Source organism: Mauremys reevesii, linkage group 5 (assembly GCF_016161935.1).
Source record: "Mauremys reevesii isolate NIE-2019 linkage group 5, ASM1616193v1, whole genome shotgun sequence".
NCBI lineage: Eukaryota > Metazoa > Chordata > Testudines > Geoemydidae > Mauremys > Mauremys reevesii.
Genome location: NC_052627.1, coordinates 117647725 through 117662396, shown reverse-complemented (window position 1 = coordinate 117662396; position 14672 = coordinate 117647725).

Sequence of the window (14672 nt, the reverse complement as noted above, 5' to 3'; positions counted from 1 at the left end):
ATAATCTTATAGGCAATAAATGAACCTGGCTGGGCCACCATGGGTGTCCTAATACCCAATTGGAGAGAAGGTATCATATATTAAAAGACTCTTTAATCTAGCAGAGAAAAACATAACAAGATCCAGTGTCTGGAAGCTGAAGCTAGACAAATTCAAATTCAAAATAAGGCACACTTTTAAAAACAGTGACTGAAATTCATAGATTCATAGATTCTAGGGCTCGAAGGGACCCTGAGATGTCATCGAGTCCAGTCCCCTGCCCTCATGGCAGGACCAAATACTGTCTAGACAATCCCTGATAGACATTTATCTAACCTACTTTTAAATATCTCCAGAGATGGAGATTCCACAACCTCCCTAGGCAGTTTATTCCAGTGTTTAATCACCCTGACAGTTTGAAACTTTTTCCTAATGTCCAACCTAAACCTCCCTTGCTGCAGTTTAAGCCCATTGCTTCTTGTTCTATCCTTAGATGCTAAGGTGAACAAGTTTTTCCCCTCCTCCTTATGAAACCCTTTTAGATACTTGAAAACTGCTATCATGTCCCCTCTCAGTCTTCTCTTTTCTAAACTAAACAAACCCAATTCTTTCAGCCTTCCTTCGTAGGTCATGTTCTCTAGACCTTTAATCATTCTTGTTGCTCTTCTCTGGACCCCCTCCAATTTCTCCACATCTTTCTTGAAATGCGGTGCCCAGAACTGGACACAATAGGCCACAACTGAGGCCTAATCAGCGCAGAGTAGAGCGGAAGAATGACTTCTCGTGTCTTGCTCACAACACACCTGTTAATGCATCCCAGAATCACATTTGCTTTTTTTTGCAACAGCATCACACTGTTGACTCATATTTAGCTTGTGGTCCACTATAACCCCTAGATCCCTTTCTGCCATATTCCTTCCTAGACAGCCTCTTCCCATTCTGTATGTGTGAAACTGATTGTTCCTTCCTAAGTGGAGCACTTTGCATTTGTCTTTGTTAAACTTCATCCTGTTTACCTCAGACCATTTCTCCAATTTGTCCAGATCATTTTGAATTATGACCCTGTCCTCCAAAGCAGTTGCAATCCCTCCCAATCTGGTATCATCTGAAAACTTAATAAGCGTACTTTCTATGCCAATATCTAAGTCGTTGATGAAGATATTGAACAGAGCCGGTCCCAAAACAGACCCCTGCGGAACCCCACTTGTTATACCTTTCCAGCAGGATTGGGAGCCATTAATAACTACTCTCTGAGTACGGTTATCTAGCCAGTTATACACCCACCTTATAGTAGCCCCATCTAAGTTGTATTTGCCTAGTTTATTGATAAGAATATCATGCGAGACCATACCAAATGCCTTACTAAAGTCTAGGTATACCACATCCACTGCTTCTCCCTTATCCACAACACTCGCTATCCTATCAAAGAAAGCTATCAGATTTGTTTGACATGATTTGTTCTTCACAAATCCATGCTGGCTATTCCCTATCACTTTACCACCTTCCAAGTGTTTGCAGATGATGTCCTTAATTACTGCTCCATTATCTTCCCTGGCACAGAAGTTAAACTAACTGGTCTGTAGTTTCCTGGGTTGTTTTTATTTCCCTTTTTATAGATGAGCACTATATTTGCCCTTTTCCAGTCTTCTGGAATCTCTCCGGTCTCCCATGTTTTTCCAAAGATAATAGCTATAGGCTCAGATACCTCCTCTATTAGCTCCTTGAGTATTCTAGGATGCATTTCATCAGGCCCTGGTGACTTTCAGGCATCTAACTTTTCTAAGTGATTTTTAACTTGTTCTTTTTTTATTTTATCTTCCAAACCTACCCCCTTCCCATTAGCATTCACTATGTCAGGCAATCCTTCAGACTTCTCGGTGAAGACCAAAACAAAGAAGTCACTGAAATTAACCACTGGGGCACCTTGTCAAGGACTGTGGTGGGACCTCCATCATTTGAAGACTTTAAATCAATATTGGATTGCTTTCTAAGAACATAAGAATGAACAGAACAGGTAAACATCAATTGATCCATCCCCTGTCGTTCATTCGCAGCTTCTGGCAGAGACTAGGGACACCATCCCTGCCCATCCTGGCCCATTGGTGAACCTATCCTCCATTAATTTATCTAGTTCTTTTTTTAACCCAGTTCTAGAAGATATGATATAATTCCTCCAGCAAATTCAATACTGTGTGGTGGAAATTAGGCTACATTCTATGTCCAATGTTATGTAAATGGTAATTTCAGAAAAATCATAATGGTACCTTCTGAAATTAAAAATCTATCCACATGACTCTCAGAGCATCTGCAGAATTAGCCTAATTTCATAGGTGCTGTGGGTATCAGGGTAAATTCTTTTCACGACAGTAGTAGTAGAAAAAAGTACTATGAGTGGAAACTACACAGAATTTCCTACATGCTATACAGGCTTTTTCCTACCTAGCCAGCACTAAAATGGAAGTAGAAAATTATCATCATTAAGACTGGTCTTAATGAGTAGCAATTCATTGAAAATATTTGTAAAGGGATGAAGTTGCATAATATCAAAGATAGGGCTGGTCAAAAATTTAAAACAATTTTTCTATGAAAAACTGAGTTTTTGACCAAAGGAAATTGTTCACAAGGAGTGTCTGTTTTTCACAAAAAAACTTTGATTTTTTTGTTAAAAACCCAAATGCCAATATATTGGCCTAAACCCAAACTATTTCAGTTTGGAAATGCGATGGGAGTTGTGGTTTGGTTACCTCATGTCACCACTTTCTATGATGCTGGGCTCCCTTTCTGGACTACACCTTCCATAGTGAATGACAAGTAGGGGCTCCCATGATAATCTGCGTCCCTTTGCCAAAGGGAAAAACCCTGGTGCATCATGGGAGACATAGTACAACCAGAAAGCCTGGCCTATAGAGGAGACTGAGAGCTTGAGGTACCCAAACTACAACTCCCTGAGGCGAAGCAGCAGTATTTTCAAATCAAAAAGTTTTGTTTTCCTGCTGAAATATTTCAGTTTTCCAATTTTGAATGAAAACTTAAATTTTCTCCCCAGTTCTAATTAAACATGCACAGGAGTAAAAAAGCTAATGTTCCTGAAAGGATTTAAATGGTATTGTGCCTACTAGAAATAAAACATCTGAGTGGAGAAATGCTGTAAGTTTTCAGGCTTCACAAATAGATAGAGAGGGAAAAGGAGATAAAACTTTGAAAATAAACCTCAGAACATAATCGACTTAAAAAAAGTAAAGGATATTAAGCTAAATATTTTAACCTTGTGTGGACTTCCCTACTATGTGCATAATAAAAACAAAAACAAAAAACCTTACCTATATTCAGAAAAGAATTGCACAAAAAGTAAGCATGGAAATCTATTTAGGATTAGAGTAACATTTTCGAAGATGTCAAGGGGATATAGTCCAACGAATCCCCTTTAAGGTAGAGATTAAATCCCTTAGTTGTTTTTGAAAATCTCAACCAAAAGGTTTACTTAGGGAGAGTAGCTTGACTGGACTTATTTGTCTTCTTGGTCTCATGTCAGCTTATATTATATCTCTGTATTGGACTGTCCCTCCACACAAAGTTTTACCTTATGAGATGAGTTTGCAAAAACCAGTCATAAGGAACCCCATATACATCACGGAAATAAATCTGTGGCGTTCTCTAACAATGCTGAGGCTTGGCCAATTCTGTACTCTCTATTTTTGTTCTGATCAACAGGAAATCCTCTCATATTAACCTAGGTCCTGATTTTCAAACGTTCTCAACTCCCATTCAAGCACTGAAATAAATAATCAGATTTTCAATGTTGGAGCTGAGTGCTTTTGAAACTCTGGCGACAAATGTGTCAGAGTAGGAGGTGCTGCGTGGTGAGGACTTCTGGAAATCTTTTTCCAATAGTGGGTTCTGAGTAGAGCTAGTTGGAAAATGGTTTCCCCAGGCCACAAACTTAGTTGCAATTTCAAAAATTTTCTCGCTTCTGGAAAAACTTTTTGAAAACATTTTGCAAAACATCAGAAAAAGATCAAGGTCCATCCCAGAAAAGTCTGAAATAGAGATTTACATCCCAGGGGAGCACCCTGACCACTGCGCTATTGGCTATTGTGGGGAGGTGCTCTCTGAGACCAGAAAAGCCTTTTTGATGAGTTGACATTTTTCTTATGAAAAAATACAGTAGAAAAATTCCCAGTCAGCATTAGTTCTGAGCACTTGAAAATCTGTTGCTATATCACAGACTGTGTATGCATATGTGTATGTCTGTGTCTACACCTACCCTTCTCCACGCCCCCCCCCCCCCCGCCCCCAATAATGAACTATTTGGAGTCCATAGGAAAAACAGGTTCAGAATTGCAAACAGAGATTTAGTGTGTATTTTAATACCAGGGTTGTTGGGTTTTTTTTGAGTACTCAAACTGATCAACATACAACGCCTTATTTTAAATCATTCCATGAGTCAATCCACAAATCACTGTTCCCCATTGATTCTCTCCCTCTCAAAATGAGTCAGTGATTGATCAAGGAGCAAGTGCCTATTATTCCTGCTTCATCTGTTCTATGAAGCTCTACTCCACTTAATCCTGAGGTCTCCATCTCCACTGTCACATGTAGGCAGAAGAAGAAGAGACATTGGCAGCATCTGCTGACAGAACAGTTGTTGAGAAGTGACTAATGAATTTCAAGACCTTGAATCATTTATGTAGAATAGCTTGGAGAACGGGCTGTGATATAACAGATGTTTACTGGACTTATTCCTGAAACAACTTACACTTTTTGCATTGCAACTTCAATCTGGCTCCTATTAAAATGTGCTTGACTGGATCTGAAAATCCTCTGAATAGGAGCCCAAGTGGGCAAGGTAAAGGCTTCAAAACTAAACTGATTTTCAGTTAATTTTTTTTTCAAGTTCCCAATCAGACAATGCTGATTCATCTGAAGAGTTTCTCAGGTCCACAATGGAATTTCTGGGTGTGTGAGAAAGAGCAACTGTCTGTCTGTCTTACTTTCTTGTTTCAACACTTCTCTTATTCCATCCTGAACCTGAGAAACTTTCCCAACAAAAGTTTTATCAGAACCAGATGAGGCGGTTTCAAACAAGTGCTCTGTTGGATTTAGAAGAGAGACTTAAACGTTGGTCTTATTACATGCTATGTGAGTTTATTAACCATGGGGCTATAGAGTCAGTCTTGCTGGCTCTACCCAGTTAATATTTACACAAAGTGGAACAGATCCAAAGGGAAAAAAACAAAGACTGATTTTATAACCTAGGTTCAAATCACTGCTCCAAATCAGGAAAGGACCTGAACATGGTTTTCCCGCATCCCAGTTGAGAGCCCTAACCTGCAGGTTATCTTTCGGAGGTGTCTCTTATTCTCTCTTGCACTAATCTTTTCACAAAAGAATTTCAAAATGTTTCCATTTTGTTTCACATCAGAATGCAATTTTTTTGTGAAATAGAATTTTCATTTTCCAGACAGTTCTATCCAAAACTCTTCTCAGTCTTTGTATTATACCAGCTGAAAGTTAGAACTAAAGTTTTCCTGAAAATTCTGAAATTCCCACATTTTATTTTTTAAAGCAATGATTCTGATTTTGCCTTCATCTTGATACTGTACCCATAAAAATGACAATACTGGATCAGACCAATGGTCCGTTTAGCTCAGTGTCCTGTCTTCTGACAGTGACCAATTCTAGATGGGTCAGAGGAAATGACCAGAACAGGGTAATTATCAAGTGATCCATCCCTTGTCATCCTGTCCTAGCTTCTGGCAGTTACAGGCTCAGGACACCCAAAACATGGGTTGCAACCCTGATCACGTTGGTACTAGCCATTGATGGACTTATCCTCCATGAACTTATCTAATTCTTTTTGGAACCCAGTTACACTTTTGGCCTTCACAACATCCCCTGGCATTGAGTTCCATAGACTGAGTGTGTGTTGTGTGAAGTAGTACTTATTGGCTTTTTAAAATCTCACTAGGCACATGTTTGGAGCTTTAGGAAACTAAATACCTTTGTAAATCTGACCCTTTGTACACCAAATAAGCTACGTATTTAACTCCTATTGACTTTCAATAGGAGTTAGGTACCTAACCTGCTTAGGCACTTTTCGAAAATCTATTAGGCACGTATCTGCATCTTTAGGTGCCTAAATACCTTTGTAAATCTGACCTTAAGTCTTTGCAGGATCAGGGCACAGGTTTATGACAAGAAGCAACAGTAGGTAAAACAGACAAGTTGGGTGGCAAAGGAGTAGGATGAAGCAACAGAAAAATGAGCATGTGTACTATCTAATAAGCAGTAGACTCAGCTCACCACCTGCTCAGCCATTGTCAGATGGCATCAGTTCATTTAGTTGCACGTTAGCATTTAGTGATCCAATGTCCTAGCAACTTCAGATTATTATTCCTGGTTTTGATCTGCTGAGTTCCTGGAAAAACAGCAGCAGGAGCAGTTAAAGTACAAGAGCAGGTCAAGGAGTTTGTAGAGCAAAATAGGAAAGTTTCTCAACAGGTTTCTATAGAGCTTGTGCTGGGATTTATGAGATACTGGATTTTGAAAGTGACAGATCTGAACTGTCTAATTTCAGAGGAATCTATTACGTTTATTCAATTTTAAAATACATATAAATTCCAATGGTTATGGCCTGATTCTCCAAAATGCTGAACACCCTCAGTGACCTGAGATACATTTTGAGAAGCAATGGAAGGTGTGGGTGGCTGGTAGCCTGCAGGATGAAGCCCTAAGTAGTGTGTGTTGGTCATTAGATGCTGAGAACGAGTGATTTTTTGGGGGGGGGCCAGAAACCAGATAATCTGGCATTATGCAATAGAGGCCATTACAGAAAATATGTAACTACTCTGCAAAATTTTCTGAATGTTTTCTAATTGTGAGAATCATACAGCAGCTAAGAAATCAGCCTTTTTTTGGTTAGTCCTGTTTTCTGCATTCGATGAGTCAGACACATTTTTGAGACGCCGATCCCCCACATCACTTCCCTCCCTCCCATTTGTTGATTGTGGAATGTTTTTGGTAGAATTCTAGCTGAAGAACTTCAGCGGGGGTTACTTTTTTGTGTACTTTTGTAACGTCTCTCTACCATCCAGCCCAGAGCAAGAGCAGCTCTCAGCTGTTAACAGAGATAGAGGTAAGGAGCGCTGGATTCTCCATTCCAGAGAAGTTCCACTCTGCCCATGAATGAGATGTGGGGCAAAGACTGAATGAAGCCATCTTTGTGCTTCCCCTCTTCAGTCCAGCTAAAGTTAGAACAGCCTCGGGGCTGCTCAAACTTACACTGGTGGAATGGCTGGTAAGGGGCTGGTTTTTCAGCTAGGGTCAGCAAGAAATATCCTCTGTGTTGTGAGTTAAGAAAGGGGATAGCAGAGAACACTTAAATTGTCTCTGCCTTGTAGGCTGGGGCTATTATGTAAAAGGACTACAGTATAGAGAGCTGGGCCTAGAGACGTATTTTGGGGTGAGGATAGTGGAAGAAGAGGGAAACTGGGAGATCAAACCTTATTCTCTACTTTCACTGATCTGTCCATTTGAAAACTATTTTATTCATTCAAACACTTTTATTGGATTTTTCACATTTACTTCTCCCTTGTTTTCCATTCCCTGCCCCTCTTCCCTGTGCCCCCATGTAAACTACTGTATAATACTTGAAGAATCCCTGTTCTCCTAGGTATTACCTGACAACCATGAAATGTGATATCTGGCAAATTATCCCTCAAATCCAGACTAAGGATTTTATAGACTCATAGAATATCAGGCTTGGAAGAAACCTCAGGAGGTCATCTAGTCCAATCCCCTGCTCAAAGCAGGACCAATCCCCAACTAAATCATCCCAGCCAGGGCTATGTCAAGCCAGGCCTTAAAAACCTCTAAGGATGGAGATTCCACCACCTCCTTAGGTAACCCATTCCAGTGCTTCACCACCCTCCTAGTGAAATAGTTTTTCCTAATATCCAACCTAAACCTCCCCCAATGCAACTTGAGACCATTACTCCTTGTTCTGTCATCTGCCACCACTGAGAACAGCCTAACTCTTTGGAACCCTCCTTCAGGTAGTTGAAGGCTGCTATCAAATCCCCCCTCACTCTTCTTCTCTTCTGCAGACTAAATAAGCCCAGTTCCCTGAGCCTCTCCTCATAAGCCATGTGCCCCAGCCCCCTAATCATTTTCGTTGCTCTCCACTGGACTCTCTCCAATTTGTCCACATCCTTTCTGTAATAAGGAGCCCAAAACTGGATGCAATACTCCAGATGTGGCCTCACCAATGCCGAATAGAGGGGAAATGATCACTTCCCTCAATCTGCTGGCAATGCTCCTACTAATGCAGCCCAATATGCCGTTAGCCTTCTTGGCAACAAGAGCACACTGATGAGTCCTATCCAGCTTCTTGTCCACTGTAATCCCCAGGTCCTTTTCTGCAGAACTGCCACTTAGCTAGTCAGTCCCCAGCCTGTAGCAATGCATGGAATTCTTCTGTCCTAAGTGCAGGACTCTGCACTTCTCCATGTTGAACCTCATCAGATTTCTTTTGGCCCAATCCTCCAATTTGTTTAGGTCACTTTAGACCCTATTCCTACCCTCCAGTGTATCTACCTCTCCCCCCAGCTTAATGTCACCCGCAAACTTGCTGAAGGTGCAATCCATCCCATTATCCAGATTATTAATGAAGATGTTGAACAAAACTGGCCCCAGGACCAACCCCTGGAGCACTCCTTTTGATATTGGCTGCCAACTAGAGATGGAGCCATTGATCGCTACCCATTGAGCCTGATGATCTATCCAGCTTTCTATCCACTTTATAGTCCATTCATCCATAAAAACTAATAAAGTCATTTAAAGTCAAGCTCTATCATGCCCACTGCTTTCCCCATATCCACAGAGACAGTTATCTCATCATAGAAGGCAATCAGGTTAGTCATTCATGACTTGCCCTTGGTGAATACATGTTTGCTGTTCCTGATCACCTTCCTCTCCTCCAAGTGCTTCAAAATGGATTCCTTGAAGACCTGCTCCATGATTTTTCCAGGGACTGAGGTGAGGCTGACCAGTGTGTAGTTCCCTGATTCTCCTTCTCCCCTTTTTTTAAATCAAATTTTTTGATCGAGACAAGGGCCGAAGCCTATCAGCAGGCATCACAGGAGTGCAGCAGAGGTCCGAATGTGGCTCTAAGGGTTTGTACCTGTTGCCCTTAGAAGGGCCTCTGATCTAAATGAGGGTTTTGCTCTCAGAAAGAGGAACCTAGTATGGAAGCTTGTAAATATCAGTCAGAGATGGCCACAAACACAAGGAAACTGAATAGAGTATAGAATACAGAGTGTGGTTCAAGCAAACCTGACCTGAACGCAGAAGCTGTTGGCGTAAACATAGTCCGTTGCCTGGAACATACAAAGAATGTTAATCAGCTCCCAGTGGCTTACTAAAAGCATTATATCTGACCCAACAAGATTGTAGTTCAAAAGGTAATCCGGTCCAGTCCACTGCTGCTTTTGGAATCTGTCTAAAATCCATGTGGAATGTTATCTTTGATGTAGTCCTGTCTGAGATGACAAGGGGGCCTTTTGACTGACAAAGCTTTCAGTGCTTTGGGCAGCTTTACAGAATATAACAAGATTCTAGTTAGGTCATGTTCTTAAAGTTTGTTTTTATGAAACTTCCTGACCTGAAAATACTCAACTCCCAGCATTTTTTTGAAAAGTTCAGCTTCCAGCGAATCTAGTGAGCATAGCCCGGTGGGAAGAAGCACTAAAATTCACAAGTTTGGAGCACAGCTTGAGAATTCTAAAATACATTATAATTAAGGTGAAACAGACTTTTAGGGCCTTAAGCTAAGTTTACACATATCAGTGCAGCTAAATGACTTGTTTGTATTACAGTAGCTCCTGAACACCTCAAACAAGATCAGGGACCATTGTGCATGGCCCCGTACAAACACACAGTAAGATAGGCCCTGCCCCAAAGATCTTATGATCTAAATAGACAAGATAAAACTGGGCTAGTGGCTTATTATCCCCATTTTACAGAGAGGGAAGTGAAACATTGAAACCTTAAATGACTTTCCCAAGGTCACACAAGAAGTCTGTGGCAGAGTGAGAAATTGAACCCAGATTTCAGTTCCATTCTAATGTCTTAACCATCAGCTACTGCAATTAATCCAGCTGAAGATCTGGCCCTATTATTCTTGGCGGGGGGGGGGGGAATGCAAAGAGTAAGAGAGAGTAAGGGAGAGCTTGTTTCACAAGCTTCAAAAAGATATAAGGCATGAAGTACCCTGTACTGCTAGTGAAGAACTGGAAATAAACCAAACAAAGGTACAGTAAATCAGGTAAGGTAGGTGGGGAAGAATTAAAGACAATGGTGTGTAGCAGAGTGAGTAGTTTAAAGAGAAAATGGGCCCAGCAATTATAACGAATTATAGGGATGACAACTCCACAATGACTGAGTTACTGATCGGCTTTTTAAAGATTTCCTTTATCAAGGAAGAAAGGGATGCGTAGACAGGCAGCAAAGAAAAATAACTGTTTTCAATAGTAGGTAATTTCATGCTTAGGAAATATAAGCCTATCCATGTTTTGAGCCACAGCCTGTGCTTGCATGTGTAAGTGGGCAAAGGAAGGGAGAATCAAGTGCTACACAAGAGGAGGGTGTCCCGGCTTCTGTGTGACTCATCCAGAATGATCTAGGATGCTAGACGTAATTACTATCTGGAGATGAAATTCCAAAACTTGTATAGTTTGTAGCTTATACCACCACCACCACCACCCAGTGCCAGTTCAGCTCCTGAAGGGAGAAACTAGGCCATAAACATTCCACTTCCTTTAAGTAATCTAGTACTGGTGGCAACACTACACTTCCCGAGCTAGCCAGAGGAGAGCAGCAGGACTCTGGCAATGCTTCTTGCCCACCCTCAAAGCATAACTGCAGTGATTACCTGCATCGACACTTATTCTCACTCATCCTGATCACATACGTTAGTAAGAGTAGCGACCTTCAAAAGTTTGTTTACTTCAGAGGTGGGTGAGTCTCCAGGTTAATTAAACCCAGGATGCAGGCAGCCACATTTGCACAATTCTTGACTAATTTTGTGTGCCCAACTAGAGCCATCATGGGCCCAATTTTCAGAAGTGCTGAGGACCTGGAGTGTCCTTTGACTTTGATGGCATCTGAATCCTTAGCATCTCTGCAAGTGAGACACAAGGTGCGTTGGGGGCATGCAAAAACCTCTCACACAAAATTACTCAGCAATTCTAAAAATTTTGGCATTAGTATTAAAAGATGATGCAACTGTCACTTAGCTATGGGTTAAGATCAGAATACTATCTTAGGATACAAAGCCAGGGAAAATGCTTAAGAGTTTCCAGAGAAATATAAGTCTCACTTGATTTTCATCCATTATTTACTGAGCTGTCTTTTTTCAAAGAGGAGTAAAATTCTCAGGAGTCTCATCCTGCTCCAATTTAAGTCAATAGGAGTTGTGTCATGGTGTAAGATTTTTCAAAAGTGCCCAAGTCCCATTTTCTAATGTGATTTAGGCACTTGGGCTCAGACTTTTAAAAAGTATTTAGGTGTCTGAGGTTGCAAATGGGCGCCTAATGGGATTTTTAGAAGTGTCTAAATCAGTTAGACACATAAGTCCCATTGATTTCAATGGTAGTTAGGCATGTAGTGGGATTTTCCAAAGCACCTAAACAGGTTAGATGCCTATCTGCCTTTGTAGGCACCTAAATACCTTTAAAAACTGGCATCAAGTGCCTAAATCACTCTGAAAATGGGAAATGGGCCCTTAAATCACTTAGGTGCTCTTGAAAATTTTAGCCCTGGACTTCAGTGAAATCACACTTCCATCAAATCACATTTCCTCCTTATTGAGTATTCAGACTATAAGTTATTGTTGTGACTCTGTTCCTGATATACTTGCTCATAGTTATCTTATACACCACTACCTCAATATAATGCCACCCGATATAACACGAATTTGGATATAACGCAGTAAAGCAGTGCTCTGGAGGGATGGGGCTGCGCACTCCGGTGGAGCAAAGCAAGATCGATATAATACGGTTTCACCTATAACGCGGTAAGATTTTTTGGCTCCCAAGGACAGCGTTATATTGAGGTAGAGTTGTGTATATATATATATCCTATTCAAAACTAGAGTTGGGTCAATTTTTTTCCCCTGGAACAGTTTTCCATTGGAAGATGCTGATTCAATGGAATCAAAACAGTCTCCAGGATGTTCCAGGTGCCAAAAGGGCTGTCAGGAAATCAAAATATCTAGGTCCCTGAACTCCCTCCTAGCTAGTCCTGGCTTGCCTGGCTCCTTAGATTCCCTGGGCTCCCAGGCCAGTTCTCTGGTGACTTGGTGTGTGGGCGGACTCCCCAGCTAGCTCCCTATTTTCTATTTTAATTTTAATCTTCTATTATAAGTTACAATAGAAAATTACCCAACCAACTACCAATTAGAACAATTTAAATGACCAGTTAGAATATCAGTTTAGCAAACCAAGTACCAGTTACCATATTATGACAATGTAATATTCAAAATGTTTTGATTTATGTACTGTATACTTCCAATTATCTGAATTCCCCTTATCCAAAGTCCCTAGTTATTCAAATCCACATTGTCCTCCCTATGTAGTTCTATGCTAATTAAATAGCACATCCATTTATCCAAATGCCGTGTTATGGGAAACTTTCAGATGGACTCCGGGCCATTCAGATAAATGGGATTGTGCTGTAATATAATTTATAATACAATCTAAAATATAAATTGAAAATATGGAATGAAAAAAATTCTAAAATTGCCCAAACATTAGGAATTCCAGGTTCTGACTAGCTCTGTTCAAAACTTTAGCATTCAGATGTTACCTATGGGAGCCAATTATTTTTATCTTAGGTATTTGGAAGATTTATATTACAAATTATTTTTTTTTCTTCCTTGTGAACCTGCATCTCCAGGTAAAAAATCAAACTTGGCATCAGATAAAGTATCTCTCCATTTAACTAACATATGAATTTCTTTTTTTTTAAGTCCTCGATAGGCTCTCTAACTAGCAAATATATATATATTATATAATTATAATAGAAATAATAATAATAATAAATCAAGCAATCCTGCACCTTGCCTTTCAGAATTGTTTGAGAAATTAATAATAGTCAGGCAAGTAATTTGTGTTATGGTAATCTTTTGAGTTGTTTTGTGTATTAATTGACTAAAATATGTACTTTCTGCATCACTAGCTGACAGATTATTTGATTTAATTACAGTATCTACTTCTTGCAGATTCTTACACAGACCCAAAGGGGCCATTCCATCTGTTCCAGAATAATGAAGCCTGAACAAAACCCAACAATTCTGGGCGGCAGGATTTGATGCAGAGCAATGCTTTCCTGAATCAGGACCTGTTCCGGATGGCACTCCAGCACATGCTTTCCTGACTTAAGCGATTGCTTAAGTGTGTTCCTGAATTGGTGACCTACTTATTAATGGATTTACATAGGCATCTGATAGCGCTTTTCCCATGTAATCTGTACAGTCTTTCAAAGGCACTGACACATCTAACAGCCACATCAAAAATGTACAGATCTTAGCAAGAGTCTTCTGTTCATTCACATTACCTTTTAGTCTGCAGCTGACTCCACTCAAGGAAACAAGGATGGGAGTGAGCCGAAGGTTTTCCATTATAAATTTCTCCCACAAGGGAGGGTCTGATGTGTAAGAATCAATACAAGAGTATCTCATTGCAACATCAGGCTCCAGCATTTCAGAGCAATTAGTTAACTCTGCCCCAGCAGTAGAATTAGTAAGAGTCAGGGGCGGCTCTAGGCACCAGCGGGCCAAGCGCCCGGCAGGGCATCCTGGGAGGCGGCATTTGGCTCGGTGGAGCTCCGCCCGGCATGCCTGCGGCAGGTCCACCGGAGCCCGGACGTCTTCTTCCCGGGCTCCGGTGGACCTGCCGCAGGCATGCCGGCGGGAGCTCCACCGGAGCCAAATGCCGCCCTCCCCAGGATGCCGGAGCCGCGGGAAGAGGGGACCCGCCGCGGGACTGGGGAAGGGCGGCGCAGCGCTCCGCGCTGCTTGGGGCAGCCTACTTTGTAGAGCCGCCCCTGGTAAGAGTAGAATAATGTCAAAGATGCACATATACCTGAGAGGGTCAGATGGGTGCTCCCTGACCTCCAATATACCAATGGAAGTTGAAGATGCTCAGTCCTTCTTACAAAGTGCTAAGTGCCTCACAGGATCAGACCTTTAGTAACTATTCATTTGTGGCAAAGTTATTCTACTCTATTCAGTATCACCTCTGTTTAAGCAAAGTAATCAAATGCAGCACTTTATACTTTCATAGTGTAGCTATTAATACATTTGCATCTGAATTCTCAGATAATGGTTCTGCCAGTTCTTCCCTTGTGAAAAAATCCTACTGAACTGAATGAATTATTATATCCTTTCCTCTTGTAGGTTCTTGGAACTAGCCTATAGAATTTAATTAGAGAATTATATTCCTGTTATAGAATTACCTCCTGTTGGACGGTTCAGGAAATCTAGAGAAAGGATATCATTCTCTACTAATTCAATATATTTTAGAGCAATTTCTGCAGAAGTCTAATGGTTGTATACTTAAGTTCTATAGGCCTTTCTCACAGAACAGTTTTTGTCGAATTGCAATATTATCGATAGATAGTTCAATTTATGTATT